Below are 17,318 nucleotides of genomic sequence, written 5' to 3'. Positions count from 1 at the left end.
TGCTGCAGCTATTGTACACCTGTATCTGCAGCAGGCTCTCATAGAAGGTGCTGCTGCTGCCAGACATCAAGGTCAAAGGGTTTTTGACTACTTTTGACCTCTGCTATATGAAATAGAAATTCTTGACTGCTACAGGGTGGGCAGGGACACCACACAGCCAACAGTAGACAACTACTGGCCACATCTGAGACCCCATGGGAATCATGGAAACCCATCCCAGTGGATACTAAGGTATGTGTAGCTTTACATATTTTAGCTACAGTGACTTTTTAGTGACCTACACAGGGACACAGTGGGGGGTTTCACAGGCATCCCTCAAGAATACTCCACCAGTTCCTTGATGTAATGCTTCAATATGTGGGACAGCATATCCAGTTTCCACATTGTCCAGAGGACAGAACTAGCACCATAGTCCATATCCTGAGGTGCTGGGGGCCATAAACCACATCCACATTGAAATAAAGGTCACACCTCATGAACTAGGAAGGAGGCATGTGAACAGAAAAGAAAATTACTGCATCACCTGACATGTGGTCTGTAATATCATGTCTATGGTTGCACAAGACGTCATCTATAATGTGTATGCAGCCACCCAAGCAGTTTCCCTGACTCCAACATATGGCACACCTGTGACCTGTACCTAAGGTTTGCAAGGGGTGACTTTCCAGAAGGACATCTAATGAGGGATATGGGATATAACTTAGAACCTTGGCTCATGACTCCATTGAGAAAGTTACCCACTCCCACTGAGCAAGGTTAAAACATTGCACAGACCAAAATTTTCACAGAGCATATACTTAGGGTGTTCAAATCACAATTACACTGTCTGGATACATCTGGAGGTGCCTTGCAGTATGACCGTACCACCTCTGCCAAAATAATGACTGACTATCTGAACCATCTTATGTAATATTTTACTTAGGAAACAATGGCAGCAGGCTTTCCTACTACAGTGACTGCAGGTCCCAGCACCAGAGTCAGTGGCACCTGATACAGATGAGGAGTCAGATGAGGAATCAGGAGCAGGGGTTGATCACGGCAGATGTAGACAGGCACAATATGCCATAGTATTGGCTAAGAGGCAGCAAATTGCACATGCACTCAGTACCTGATTAACAAATACAAACAGTAACATTGATGTATACAAACAAACCAGACTTTGCTTACCCATTTGCACTGGCTATCTAGCTATTTTGAGTAGGAGACATAGGCAACTTAGGCTATGATGTTCTCTGGAGCAGTGGCAAAGGTATATGATTGACCTGATATGAAAAATGAATGCAATACATAAACAGAAATAAGCAGGAACTAAAAATCACTGATGCTTACAGAGGAATATCATAGCCCTGTCTGATATACACAGCAAATACAGACACCAATGATGATGAATTCCAACAAAACAGACTATTGCTTCCCTATGCATTCCTGATGATGCAAAGCATCAGGCATAATCTGCCCATGTCAAATAGTTCGAAAGGGGGCAGGGTAATCTCAGCATCATTTGCAGAGGTGGGTGAGCAAGATATCTAAACAACTGTGACTATAGAATGTTATCATAAATAAAGACACAAATAAAATTTTGCAGTTGTACAGTACAAGCAAACATTTTTACATAACCCATGCATTACCTGCTCACTATGTGCATCAGGCATAAAGCAGCCCAAGTGAGGCACCCCTCCAGAGGGCAGGGCACTCTCAGCATTATCTACACAAGTGGATGAGGAAGGTATTCTTCTTAAATCTTTTTACCGCTGTTACTGAGGTTAACACCATTAAAAAAGTTAAAAAGGATTATGTATTCAAATGAAATCAAGACCCTTGACTAACCATGCATTGGTCGGGCACTGTGTATCAGACAAAGGCAACCATAAGTCACAGATTGTTTAAAGGACAGGGTGCAGTCATAATTTCCATAATGTGTGGTGTTACAGGAGGACATATCTTACACAGAGGAAGTGTGTCAGTGTAAGAGACGAGTTAATAGCAAGTCTGCAGTGTAAGGGCCAATACCTCCAGATGTGATTAAGTCACGTGTGTGTGTGTGTGTGTGTGTGTGTGTGTGTGTGTGTGTGTGTGTGTGTGTGTGTGTGTGTGTGTGTGTGTGCGTGTGTGTGTGTGTATGTATCTGAGGTGTCATGTTCAGTGTGAGGTGTAAAGTGTGTGGGTCAGCAGAGGCACAGCCACAACATTTTTGCCAGCACTCTGCCCTGGTATTCTGAACAGGTGTGAGCTATGCATGGTAAAGAATCAAGTTCTTCGTGGATACCCCTGACCGCATAAACTACCTATGTCAGGAGTTGCACTACTATTTCCATGATACTGGGTAGGAGGTGGAGTGCTACCTGAATGTGAACAATGTCTGCTGAATGAGTAGCCACTGTGGCCACATCTACAACCACAAACAAGTGTACTATCATGTCTGGGTGTGAACACATCCACCACTGATATAGCAATGGGAGTGCTACCACTGCAGGATTGGGATCTGTTACATCCATGGCCACGATGGCAGACATTGGACAATGTGCAAGCAGATTAGCCTCATGGATGCTGCCCTAACAGTTGATCCAGAGTAGACACTGTATGGTCTTTCTTTTTTTAATTTCTTAAAGTATTTTGGGTTTCTAATACCATGATGGGGATGGACCTCATTCAAAAGTCAAAACATGTTTAAAGTTGATGAAATTAGTATTGTTTCAATCTTTGATGTTAGCCCGAACTGCTCTTTGCAGCACCTGCAATGTGTCTAGTGTGTCATTCATCCTGTCCAAGGAATCACACACATGGTTCGTGCAATATCGTACATTAGAATGCGCGATATGAAGAAGTCTTACAAACTCTTCTGATGCCCTGGTGGAACTTGTCTATGACTCCATAATGGCCCTGGCAACTACTGACACACTAACCTTGGGGGGAGGGCGGTGAGCATACCTTCTCAAAACACTTCTATTGGCACCCCTATGTTGTACTTTGCTCTCACAATGGCTAGGGGGAAATTTAACCATGTCTGCAGTTGGGGTTACTACACAGTCCTGATCAAACCTGTCCCTATCAAACTAGCCACTCACAGATGGCTCTGTATCATGGGTATGTGTAGGCATGCTCACTGTGTCCATTCTATGGGGAGAGGATGTGTGGGTATGTGGCTCCCACATCCCCACCCCATACTATAGGAAGGGGATATGGGATACACTCTCGTCATGTCTGACATACCCCCTACAGTCCCAGACTGTGTCATCATCATCAGAGAGTAATCTTCCCCCAACATCAGACACCTTTGAATACACCAAAACTAACAAACAAGCAAACAAACAAGACAAATAAACATAATCTAATACCCAGGCCAAAATAACTCAATCACACATGCAGATGCTATCATCTCTGAGTAATGCACATAACTAGTACATGTAAGTATGCCCATACCATGTGCAGCTGGTCATTGTGTCTCAATGCCAGATGTACCTAGATGCAATATAAGGTGATAGAAGGAGTATAAGCATACAAGTGACTATCAGTTATAAAGGTGGATATAATATATGTTTGACTGGCTCACTTGGGACATCACTACTGGAAATCCTCAGGGTCTGCTCCACCTCTGCCCTCACATCCAAGACTGCACTTTGGAACTCTGTTGAGCTTTTTGGATCCCTAATAGTTGACAGGAACTCCTCCATCTCATTAACTAGTGGTTCAGTTGACAGCACACCACCACCAGTAGCCCTCTGCTCCTGAGCCACAGTCTTTGCTCTGATAGTGGCCTTTATAATCACGTCACTGTCCTATGTTGTACCATCTGGTATAAGTTGTATATAACCAACAGCAGTGACATGATCTACTAGCTGCTGCTAGACATGATCACAGAAGGATTGTTGGATGCACATAAATCATGGCAGCATCCGGCACAGTGATGGAGGCTCTGTATTATGACCTCATTCTCATCATCTGAGAAGGGCTTCTGTGAAGATGATCCCTTCTCACTTCTTGACTTGGGAGCCATATCCCTGTTGTAATGGATGAAAAAATTAATATCACAATACAATATAACACACACACACACACACACACACACACACACACACACACACACACACACACACACACACACACACACACACACACAGGTAGCACAGACTTTTATACTTATGGAAAAAAACATATAAGTATGCAGTCAGTGAGTGGCTTTGTAGAAACAACCATCTAAACAACACTATAAGATCTAAAACACTGCACATTAAACATAAGGGTGCAAAGGATGCCAATACAACTAGCACTGTAATATCTCACATGACTCTCCTACCCCCCTCCAAAAAAAGTAAAATACAAATGACAACACCTGCTGCTGGACACAGTGACAGAAGGGTTACATCAAAAATAAATATACCTCAAGGCTGGCCAAACAGGACAATGGACTTGAGCTGCTCCATGTTTAAATCACCATAGGTAAAATCCCATACCACTTTCTTGCAAGCTATAGGTCTCCCTCTCTGAATCAGGAAGCCCATAACATGTATTTAAATGTATTGGAAATACTAACCATCCAACCCAATACCATATTCATGGGCGACTTTAATTACCCTACTATTAACTGGGAATCACATACAACACTAAAGGCACAGGCACCCCCTTGACCACATTGTTAATACACTGATCAGGGGTGCAAACATACTGGATCTGGTCCTCACTAATATTGGAGAGTACTGCACATTCCATAGTGTAATGTCTTCTCTGATATGGTCAGACCTCTGCAAGTAAGCCAGTCACAAGCAGAGTCCCTCAGGGATGCATTCTGGGACCACTCTTTTTTGACCTTTACTTCTCTGAAGTCAAGGCCACTGTCAATGGCCTCTGATTGACAAAATTTGCAGATGATAGCAAATTAGGAGTAGTTATTGAATCCCCCACAGACACAAATGTTCTCCAGGAAGGGCTGAAACAGACAAATGTCTGGTGTCAGAACCATGGTTTAAAACTAAATGCCAAGAAATGCATAATAGTATCCTTAATGAAGTCATCCACCCCTGAAAATTATCATATTGACAACACACCCCTAAGAGTTGACCTAGTAGTCAGAGACTTAGGACCACACATAGACAGTAACCTAGCCTTTAACCATCACATGTCTTTAGTAGTAAGGAAATCATTCTATGCAGTGCATCTTATAAGCAAAGGTATCACATCTAGGTCCAAGGAAGTCATTGTTCCACTGTGTTCAGCATTCATCAGACCTATCTTCCTATCTTTGAGTACAGTGCCCCCTTTGTATGTACCTAAACAGCACATCCAACAATTGGAATGTCCACATAGCTTCCTCACTAAAAGAATACAGGGCATAAGTAACATTTCTTATGCAGGCTGCCTCAAGGCTTTAAACCTGAATTCTGTTTCCTAGAGGCTGTTGAGGTGAGGGAGATCTACGCTTGGCATACAAGGCATTGTTAGATCCTGCCCTAATGAACCTCTGCATATCTGCCAAAAGAAAACAGCACCAGAATTATTTGTTCTAAAGACTTAAACCTTGCTTGGGATATAATAAAGACCTGCTGAAGAAACAGGTATGTATTCCAGAGACTACTCCTTTTCTGCAACAGGCTCCCCATCCATGTGAAGAGAGTTTCTCCCTAACCCAAGTGTAACTTGGACAATTGGATGAAGAACAGGAAATTCATCTCTGGTCTGGCACCTATGTCTCTAATGGACACAGGCAGCCTGTAAATGGTTCATATCCTGGCCCCTTCTTGTAAATATTTCAACTCCCAGTCCCCCACTTACACTTATCAAGGGTATCAGAACTTGTCAGAGATTTGGGATGCATTGCTAGGCTAGACTGGAAGTTGAAGAAATAATGCTTACGTATAATTTTAGGCCATTCCTGTGCCTTCCTTGAACAGATGTGATTTTTCATGGAGTCTGACATTGTGCACAGGCAGGTGCATGTAAGATCTGCTTTGGGTTGCAATTTCCTGCCATTTTTGCTGTGACAGTGTGAGTGGGACAACAGGTAGCCACTCACCTTTGGTGCAAAAAGTTGTGGGCTCTATTCTCACATGAGGCAGCTCAATTGTTGTTATGTAGCAAGTGTAGCATTAGGGGGTGCTGCACTCCTGAGTATGTTGTCCTTCAATGAGACATTAAACTTAGGCCCCATCTGCCTGAGTTGGTGGTGGATCAGGTGGATGTAAAAGATCCTAAGTCACCTATCAAAAAGAGTAGGTTCTATGATGCCCTGGCAAAATTTCCCCAGTAGTATAGATATCACGTCTGGTCTGCTGAAAAGCGGCTGCTAGCCTATTTGGACCAACCTAGTCAACAAAAGGATAAATAAACAAATCTTTGAAGGAAAGAAATGACAGGTGATGGTGAGGGTAATGCTTCATTTAGAGCACAGAGCATGCACTTAATCCAAATATACATTTAATAAGGTGTTCTCCATTAGCCAGATTTAAAATAGTCGCACTTTATGTAGATTGTTTATAACTTTGAGAGCCATGAATATAATAGTATTATTGTACTACCAGTTTATGACCTCATACATTCATATCTGGATGTAAAGATTGTAAATATTAATGTGGAATATGCACTGATTGTGACATATTAACATTACAGAATATTTACAGTATTTTTCTCTTTTTTTGTCTCTCTCCCACCATATTTTCTGCTATCAATTCTAATATCTTTTTTTTACCTGTTATTGCATTAGAACAATCATTTCTGCTGCATCACAACCACCAGCACAGGAAGGTAGTCCAACAACAGTGGTTTGGGCCACCATCCCTCTGTAGGTGGCTGCAGTGGTGCTACCACCAATAGCACAGGCATGCAGTACTGCTGGTACACAACCTGGCAGTGTTGTCTTTACAACCTCTACACTACTTGCACCTCCCCCCCATGGCAGAGCTGATGTACTGGTACCCACTGGGAGTAATGACACTGGATGTGGTGATTATGTCACCTGAGAAGAGCTGACAGGGCTGGTGGAAGACATAATGGAGAAGGGGCTCACACAGGAAATACAGAAAGAATCCTGCATTGGATTGTCAAATTGTTTCTCCATCTAGCCCCAGGTGTCTGTAACAAGAAGCAGTGGTGACAGTTCTTTAGTGAGGACTAGATTCCCACTGTTGTCACTCTGGATTGGGAAGCATCTTTGAAGTTCCATACCTAACCCCAGTCATGGTGTTTCCCTTCCTCTTGGGTCCATCACCATCCCTGTCTTGTATGTATGCATTTGTTAAATAACCTGCCATCCATTCCTACTCCTGTTATTCCTAAATTCCTTCCCAAACACTCCTCTTTCTCATTCAAAAAAAAAAAAGGCACCTCATACATAACTCCCCAATTCACTTATATGTGTGTGTGCGCATTGCAGACTTGATTTGGTCCAGTTGGTTACACTACATTTATGATGTGAGCATGTAAATTTCCCAAATTCTTTGTACATATACAACTTAGTTTGTGAAGAAGTGGATAGATATGGTCTCCTCCCACTACCATCCTGCTCTTTCTTTAATTACCCCCCCAGTATCCTATGCTTTGCTTGCTTCCCTTTTCACTACTGTCCTATCAGCCCCATTTTATGCCTTTAATATGGTCAAAAAATAGACTGACACATGACATACATGGTCAGAAATGGCCTATAAACAGAAAGGCACATAGCACTGAGCAGCAAAGCCTCCTGCTAGCTGTCATCCTAGGGCAAAACATCAAAAACTAATTATGCATGTAGTGATACTTTGCTATCTGTCATGCAAATCAGCTTGGCAGCAGAGCACTTTGGTAAGCAGCTCTGATATCATGAACGTGATGCCAGTGGCCCATGTTTGTTGTGTATGCTTTACTGGCTTAATGTGTACATGATTTGAGGAGTCCATTCCAATGCACTCAATATACTGCTATATGCAGCTGAGGGTGGGATTCTCCCACATTTTCCTTCCTAGTGACACTGCGTGCTTCATTGAACTTGTACGATTATAAACATATTCACTGACTGGTATTGATGAGTGTAATAGTAATATCAGTTGCATGCGTGACTTATTATCCTGCTTGTTGTATGCACATAACAGTGAGATTTAAGTGATGCATACATAAACACAGAGTTACTTGCAATAATGAATCATGCAGTGATCTTCATATTAACAACTACTATGATGTACTAAAACTGCTGTTATAACTGTAATGTAAATCTAATTGACTTAGTGTTGGAGTTAGAAATAGTATTTACTGATTTAGCACTACATTTGTCTCTGCTACTGCTTCAGCTGTGCTGTTGTGTTCATTTTCCTTTTTCTTGTATGCACAGGATAATTGTCTGATAAATGTATTGTGCATGATTTATTAACATGTTTCCAAACTAAGTTATGGCACTGTGATGTGGTAACTGTCAAAGCACTCTCAAACTGTAGCAGTAGCATCCATTCTCCTGCTTTATCCACACTATTCTCAGATTTGTATCTTTTACACCCTCCTATCATTACTTCCTTTGACCTGTCTTTGTCTCCTTCTACTAGCTTTATCCTCTCTTTCTCTCTCTCTCTCTCTCTTCAGGGCACACTCAAGCAAATCTGCAGTCCATGGCTACCACTCCACCCATACAGTATAAGAAGGAATCAGTGCTGCAAACTAAACAAGGATATACATTTTGAGCCTCAAGAGCAGGGTCAGTCCACACAGGCATTCTACTTGTATGTTTTATGAGGGTGAAGCTATTACAGTAGCAGTATTTCTTAGTAGTTCTCAGTGTGCTAATAAAACTGACTGTTGTAGCCTTGTGTCCACCCCCCAGCTAGTACAGTAATCCTAACTGTCCAATAGACAGTATACATTTAATTCAGATCCATTTGACTAAATTAACCATCAAGCATCCCTCTCAGTGCTTTCTGCCTTAGTTTGTATCACTTGAAGACCCACCTGTTTATTTGCATCTCTATACATTCCCTTCATTGCTAATGTATCTCCCTACTCTAATCTGTGCACAAACTGGTTACTAATCAGCAAGTCAATGTGAAGACACATTCCCAACCTTAATAAACTTTGCTGTCTCTTCTCTCCTTCACTTTACAGGTAGTTTGAATTATTACTTACCCCTCTGAGGCCTTCACTGATTTCCACTGATTGCCTCTCTGGTTTCTTTGCATTCCACCTGGTTTACACCCCTTGTGCTATCTCCCTCCCCCAATACTAAGTCTATATTAGAATCCTGCTGAGCATGGAACCATCTTTAAATTTCTAGTCTCCCACCAGGACACAAGTGCTCTTCAGCAATTACATTCTGATTGCTGGTAAGCCATTAGACCTCAGGAATTTGTTCCAAGTGTTCAGATTTGTAAAGTAATACTTACTTTTTTCTCTTGTCTTGGTGGGCCCTTTCCCACTCCGTTCGCCCTTGCTAACACTCGGGCTCTCTCCGCTCCCCTGCCCTGCCTCCTGTTCCCTCCCTCCCCCGCTACCTCTACATTTGTAGTAATCACAGCCACACCCACAGCTCACCCTCACATCACTTCCATCAATCACAGCTCCTCAAGTCATTTCACATTATACCACTCCAACTTGCTCCACACAAAATACTCCCAATCACTCTCATTCCCACTAGGCACTTTTTAAATCATCCACATTACTTCCCAATCCACATATAGTGCAACCCTATAATTCCTATTCAGACCCCACCACCTAGAACCAACTTAAACTTTATAACCATGACTATCACACAACTAAGTCTAGTCTGTCTTCTCATAATTCTTTACAACACCATAAGTTATCACTCTAGCAATATCCCTAAACTTAGTAGAACAACACTACATTATGCACTCTCATATACAGACATCACACATTATAATATCTGCCCACAATTGTTCAAGAACTACATAATGGACCAATTCAGAACTAAACACATATGCTCTCATTCCTACTCCAAAGAAACACAATACTGTCTCACACTCCTCACCAAACTCCAACATCTGTATCACCATTTTAACACCAGGCTAACCATAAGTGGGGATATCCACCACAACCCAGGCCCAAATCCATCCTGTCCAACACAAACTGCTCCAACACAAATGTCAGAACATAACACCCCCACTTTCTTCATCCCTGTGCAAATCAACAACAGCAGCAAAACCAATCATCTTTTAATGCTAAATATTAATATTAGAAGTATCAAAAATAAAATACCTGAACTCCAGGCCACAATAGCACACTACTTCCCAGACATAGTTGCTTTAACAGAAACCTGGTTAAATAAAAACATCGCTAACTCAGAAGTTCTCCCTACCGGCTACAATATCATTAGACAAGACAGACCACTTCGTAAAGGGGGTGGAACTGCCTTACTGTACAAGTCCAACTTAACTGTCCGTCAATTACCAAACTCCTACCCCTCCTCCAATAATTGGGACATACTTATCTCACAACTTCAACTTCACTCTAAAAAGATCATCACCACAATTGTGATTTATATTCCACCTGGTAATACACCTGCTAGCCTTGAAACTTCTTATCCTTGTGTTCTTCCACATACTCACAAGAAACCCTTATTCTGGGGGACTTCAACCTAGATTGGTTCACCTGTATATCAGAACCACCAAGTAATCTAATAAATCTCCATGGCTACCAGCAGCTAGTCCAAATTCCAACAAGATGTGATAAAAAAATCTAAAAGGGAATCCATTCTTGACTGGGCCCTAACTAACAACCCCACATTGTACCCTCATACAGGCAGTCTCACAGACACCTTATGTGACCACAACATGATATACTTTATATGTAGTAGAACAAGCATATGCAAAACCACTAACTATATATCCACTAGAAACACAAAAAAAATTCTCTCCTGAGGTCCTCAACACTTTACTCTGTAACTGTGACTGGCCCCCCCTAAAACCGACCCACTTGACCAGGCTGTAGCATATTTCAACAAAACATTTCTACAACACCTAGACACTGTCGCTCCATTGTGCAAAATTAAGGTTAGAACCTGTACAAACCCCTGGCTCAGTAAAGAAACCAAATAAATCCTCAAGTCCAGAGACACTGCCTAGCTTTACTATAAAAAAAACAAAGAAACACGAAGCCTAGCTAAGTACCAAGAACAGCGCAACCATGCAAAAAAATGCATTAGGCTGGAATCCTACTACACAACATTACAAACTAAATACCAACACAACCCCCAAAAATTTTGGAAAAATGTAAACCAGCTACTAAAATCCACCCAAAAGGCTACCCCCAAACCAACCACCCCGACACTAAAGTTCCCATCGAAACACAATTCAACTCCCACTTTGTGAACTCAATTCTATCATTAGTATCACAGGACAGTTCCTTCCTCACTATCCCCCCCAACACAAATAACACTAATACAAGCTTTACCCTCAAAACAGTTTCCACCACTTCAATCAAAAGCATACTCTCCAAACTAAAAACCTCATCAACAGCAGACGACATACTCCCCAGCTATTACTTGAAACTCACAGCTATCCCAATCTCCACTCTCATAAACAGATCAATTGTTGAAAACTATGAGCCCAAACTCTGGAAAATATCCTATGTTACACCCATACATAAAGTCGGGACCTCCACTGAACTTAATAACTACAGACCCATTGCTTTACTCCACCCCCCCCCGCCTCCCAGCCAAAGTCCTAGAAAAATGCATCTACACCAAGATGCTAAACTATCTCCTAGACAGCAACATCCTGTCACCTACTCAGCATGATTTCAGACCTGCCCATAGTACCACTACAGCCCTCCTCTGCTTCACAGACACAGTAAACCATCTCAAAAATGAAGGCCTACAGGTGTCAACTCTTTTTTTGGATATGTACAAAGCATATGACACAGTCTCACACCAAATCCTGCTAAACAAACTAAACCAATATCACCTATCAAATTCCACTCTTAACTGGTTCCAAAGCTACTTAACTGACAGGTACCAAGCTGTGAATGGGAAAATTCTCTCTCTCCTCAGCTGCCCATAACTATAGGAGTCCCACAGGGTTCTATCTTAGGACCACTACTATAAATGACCTCCATACCTCCACACAGCATGCATCTATCATTCAGTATACAGATGACACTACCTTAATCTGTGCTGCACTAAACATTCCCACCCTCCTGCAAACAACTCAACTAGCATTCTCTGACGTTGAAAACTACCTTACCAAAGCCCAACTTATCCTCAATCCAAAGAAAACTCAGCTTATAATTATAACCAGTTCTAACAAAAACACTGATAACAGTCAATTCTCTATCTACTCCACAAATGCTACTCCAGTCGCTCCAGTGGTACAGGCTAAGGTATTGGGAATAACCATAGACTCCCACCTAAAATTTGATAGTCATGTCAACTTAACTATTAAAAAAGTACATGCCAAACTGGGATCACTCTACCGTATCAAACCATTTCTTACCAACAACACAAGATCAGCCATTGCTCGCTCCCAGCTTCTATCCATCCTACTCTATGCATCTCCCATTCTGACTAATCTCAACAAAACTGAACTAAGCAAAATGGAAGCCTGCTATAACAGAATTGCCCGCTTTGTTGCAAATTGCTCATATAGAACTCATCACTGTACTGCTTTGAGATAGCTCCACTGGCTTGAACTGCCCAACCTCCTAACCTACAATCAGCTCTGCCTCTGTCATTCTATCTATTACCTCCCCAATAAGTGTCCTGCCCGCAAAAAAACCTAGTACAACATCGCTCAGCCAAAAGGCCTCTTAGATCATCAAGCAAACTACTACTAGAAGTCACCAACAGCTACAATAGCTTTGGAGATGAGCTATATAGTAGCTCAGTGGCTAAAAAAGGGAACTCTGTCCCCACTAGCATTCAAAGCATCATCCAAAGCCTCCTTTAAAGACCTCATCAGGCAACATCTCAAGCAAAGTTGGCAGTGCCATGATTGCTCCCCAGGCTAGTGAAAGCAGATAAGGTATATATACTAAATCTAGAGTACTTGATAATAGTTTTCAGTCTTACTCACAAACACTGGCTAATCTACAATGTATGTACTGTACCTGTGTACTATGTATGTATTCTACCTATGTTCCAAATTTCAGCTGTACACCACAAATCTATTAATTACCTTTATTTTTAAATTAATATTTTTTTGTTTGTTCTCGCCACTGTAACTGTTGATGTGCCGCATACCACTGTAAATACATGTCTTTTGTAATTTGTGTATATACTGATCATGTCTAAATAACTAAATGTATCTAGAATTTTTCTTTGTGGAGCTTTTCTCCCCGGGCCTCTGCTGAAAAAGGGCCTTTTTGGCTCAGTCAGACACCCCCGGTTAACAAATGTAAAATAAATAAAATAATAAAATAAATAAATAAACAACTAGGAATGCATTTTAGACAACCCACTGTGCCGCAGCTGTCAATGTCACCTTATACCTTCCTGTCCAATCCCTATAACAGCAACTTTGTGACTACCATTATGTACAGTTCCATCACCTGTGATTGCTTATACACAATAAAGTCTCTTTGTGACTTCACTTGTGACAACATTGCTGTGAAGATATCATTCAGTCCAGCATAACTTTCATTGCATGAATGTGTGAGTTGCATTACTATTGCACACATGTAGCTCATTCTCTGTCATAATGATTGATTTGCAGTAGCAAATGTATCAGTTAACAGACATGGACAAAAACACTTTTGTATGATACAGCAAATTAGTTTTGCTGCTGTCACTACTGTGCAATGCTTGGCATCGAGCATCAGAGTTACCAACTGGTAAATAATGCTTCATGTCCTATGGCAAAAACTGATCAGAATTTGCCTTGTTCACATTCATATGGTGCTCATACACACATGCTTAGCAGTTAGAACACAGGTCTAGATAATGTAGACTAAGGTTGGTAGGGGTTCGAATCCAACAATGTGATTGCACAAAAACAATTGGTAACAAGCAGGCTGGTTTGATATTTTATTGTTTTTTAATGTGTGGGTGACTTTGAACCCCCCCAAATGTTAGACTTCCTTGTAAGCATTCCCAGTTTAATGATACATGTTTTAGATTTTTCATTGTGTGACTATTAGCATAAAGCAGTGTCAGTAATAAATGGTGAGTAGTAATTGTCATTTCTTGTTCTGTGGCAAAAACTGCTGAAAAATTGCCTTTGACCACATAACTCTGCTGACCATCAAGCAAGTGAGATTAGAGACAATTCTTGGAGGATAACAATAGTGCTACAGACCTGTCTACAAATGTATTATTTCAGTTCTTGCAGCTTCCAGAGCTCCCTGTAAGCCAGACATGATGTTGCAAGTGTTTGTGAGGTATACTGATTGTTGTGATGCAACAATTACTGTTGTCTGTTGCACATTTTTCTGTAAACTAGTCATTTTCAAATAATGTTGCCATCCACGGTTCAAATGTGCAGTTTCTCACAAGTGGTACACACATTTTTTTGTAGTGGCATTACGTAACACACATGTCATATGACTGTGACTTAGGAAGACAGGATTTGCAGTCCCATCTGATAGACATTGAAGCAGTGTATGAAACAATTGTTGCCAGACAATAATTACCTAATGCATAGATGTGTTATGATTAATTCTCTTTGAGTATGACTCTTTCGTAGGAGTTGTCATGCTCACTTTTAACCATGACCACATTCATTCACACACACACAATTCCGAATAAACTTCCTCCATTTGAATGATTTCTGACAAGAGTTCCATTACAGTACATGTTTAATGACGTCTCTCATTTCCCTTGTACAAACATCTCACATGCTATGATTTTTCACAGCTTGTCCAATTTATGCATCATAATTAGTTCTATTCTGTTCAACCTAATGTCTGTATTTCTGAGGCTCACCCTTAAGGACTGCAGACCCTACTGAATGATCTTTTCTGTGTCGCACTTCATGTTGGTGCCAGAACTGTTATTGTATCCACTTTCAAAACTTCTAGGAACAGTCTGTACACATTTTCCCTAAGTCTGTACAGATATGTGCCTGTATAGAATTTAAAACCTCTTACAAGCCTGTAGTTTTTCCTTCTGATCCTTTAATAAGAGTTTATGAGAATGATGACGCCGGTAATGTTCAACATGTCCACAATTGTACCACAGTATCAGCTGTCATTGTCCATTTGCTGTGAGGCTTTCCTTTGCTCATGTATTCCTGATTTACCTATCTGATGTTTTGGAGTGCACACACGGTTACGTCTGACTCTTTGGTTTGTCATGTCCACTCATTTCTTTACATCATGCACGCACATATGGTCATGCACGTGCTTTCTATGATGTGGCCACATGTCTGCACTGTCAGCTTGTGGTAAGGATCTTCATTCTGCAATGTGCCTTGGCTTCTTGCGTATTTGATTAGCAATGCTGCTTGTCATGCTATCATGGCCAATGCTATTAGCTTCTGCACAACAAGTACATGACCTCAGTGAGTCCTCATAATAGTCAATAAACCTTTGAGTATTTTTTTTAAGAAAGGGTATTCTTATCTTAGCATTTCATATGTTGGGAGGTGACATGGTCCATCACAACTGTCATTGAGTGTGGATGTCCCTCTTCCTTTCCTATTTTCATGCCTTATGTCAATACTTTTGACATCTGGGTCCAGTGAAAAATTGGAAAGTCTCAACAGTTCTTTTTTATGAATACTGCATTTTTATATTTCTATCATAAATTCCATTCATTAGAAAAACAAATTTTACATGTTAGAATATGCATAGCAAACAAACTTCATAAACATTACAAATAACAAATACAAATAACCATTTACCCCCAATATTTAACACAACCACAAGTAACCATATACAGCATTTACAGCTCAGAATTGTAAAACTCTCTTAAATAATCAATCCATTAATGGTTCACAGGCATCTCAAAGTAGCAGCCAATTGACCCAAACTACCTATTGGAAGCTTCAGTTGACAAAAGGAGTTCCTGCCATCCACCAGTGACAGATCCTTCAAATGTGTGCTTTTAAATGTGTACACATTGTGACTTTTTTGACTACAAAGAAAGTCATTTAATTCATCCATATCCAAAGTGCACCTGGTATTCTATGTCTAAGCACATAACCACTTAATCACAGAAGACAATATCTAACATACCTCCATAGGCTTGAGCCTGTACTTTATTGGTACTTTCCCAAATATCCAAAACTTCCTACCCATGTAGCTCTTTAATCCAAAAATAACCTTAATTTTATCTAACTATTCCCAGTAAGGCGTAACTTTACTACAAATCCAGAATATATGGAGGCTGTGAGCATTAGATTAGCCTCACCTCCAATATAGCCATCTATGTTCACCACTCAATTTATGACACTTAAGGGACACACAATACCATCTAAAGATCACCAGCATCTTCAGATCCTTATACCTATGCCATCTCTTTAACCACTGGGGTACATTCCAAATTTTACCCATTCCTCACCAGTCAAGCACAACTTCCCTTGAGATCTACACCTCCCATTCGAGGGCTTTAATTTAGCTTGATGCTTTACTCAATATTGCAATTTCAATTTACAATTTATAAATCCATCTCTAAACCAAATTATTGATTATATTCTTTATTGTCTTGATTTGATGCCATAGTACAACCTTTAGTGGCATTTTACTTCACATCCTTAATTGCATGGCCTCCCTTAGGCATAGGAAGACTAAAGCCAATTGTCTTGCCTATGTAAACAGGGAAATCAGATGCCTCATAAAAAGGCTTTGGCAACAGTGCTGTAATAGCAGGTTCATTCAAAATTTAGCAGTTCTATGACTTATGAAGTCAAAAACTTCGTCTGTATTAACAAAAACGAACTACTGTTACAAACTTCAAAACTTTTATCTATAATGGAAACCAATTCTGCCAAAGAGTAAAACACTTAATTAGATCCAGAAAGGCAATCTGATCATACCTGATCTTCCCCAGACCCTCCAGTCCTTTCCTCAAGAAATAATCAGCTAATTTTGTTATCGCTTTGGAAATGTTTCATCCTCTGTTTTTCCTGGCACAAAACTATACTTCCATGATATATTTATTAATTTGATTAGACTTTTTCTTCTGTTCAAGCTAATTATGGCTGCAAACTACTTCAGAAATCAAGTTCATAGGTATTTACCAGACATGCAGTCTGGGAGACCACTGAGTAGCCTAGTCCCATTTCCAATTGCCCCAAAGCATCGTCTACATGAATGGTTTGTTCAAGATCACACAGTATGCAAATGAAGGCTGAGAAAATCAAACAATGTACCACAGGAAGCAGGTCATGTAAAAAACATCAGATCTTGCCATCACAGAAAAAAGAAATGAATTTATTAAGTGCCTTCATCCACAATATCATTATATTTCATCAGAATGA

This window comes from Protopterus annectens, chromosome 12.part0 (assembly GCF_019279795.1).
Source record: "Protopterus annectens isolate FY-2018-M chromosome 12.part0, PAN1.0, whole genome shotgun sequence".
In the NCBI taxonomy this organism is placed as follows: domain Eukaryota; kingdom Metazoa; phylum Chordata; order Ceratodontiformes; family Protopteridae; genus Protopterus; species Protopterus annectens.
Note: the sequence above shows the minus strand (reverse complement) of the source record.